Consider the following 259-nt stretch of genomic DNA (forward strand, 5'->3'; position numbering starts at 1 on the left):
CCCCCTCTCCCTCTATGGCGCCAGCCTGCAGTAGCAGGAGCCCCCAGAGGTGAGTCCCACACCAGTGATGTCCCACGGGCGCATCCTCCATCCCCCCCTGCCCCACATGCGCCCCAACCCCTGCCCTGCACCCTGTCACCCCCACCCCAGCTCTGCCTTCTCCTCTCCCTGGGCTTGCCCAGGGCAGGACAGGGGATCCCCCTCCTCTCCGGGTCCCCCTGCTCCTTGCTCACACGTGTCCGTGGAACTCCGGGGTCTG

Source organism: Nestor notabilis, unplaced genomic scaffold (assembly GCF_000696875.1).
Source record: "Nestor notabilis isolate BGI_N333 unplaced genomic scaffold, ASM69687v1 scaffold17476, whole genome shotgun sequence".
Taxonomy (NCBI): Eukaryota; Metazoa; Chordata; class Aves; order Psittaciformes; family Psittacidae; genus Nestor; species Nestor notabilis.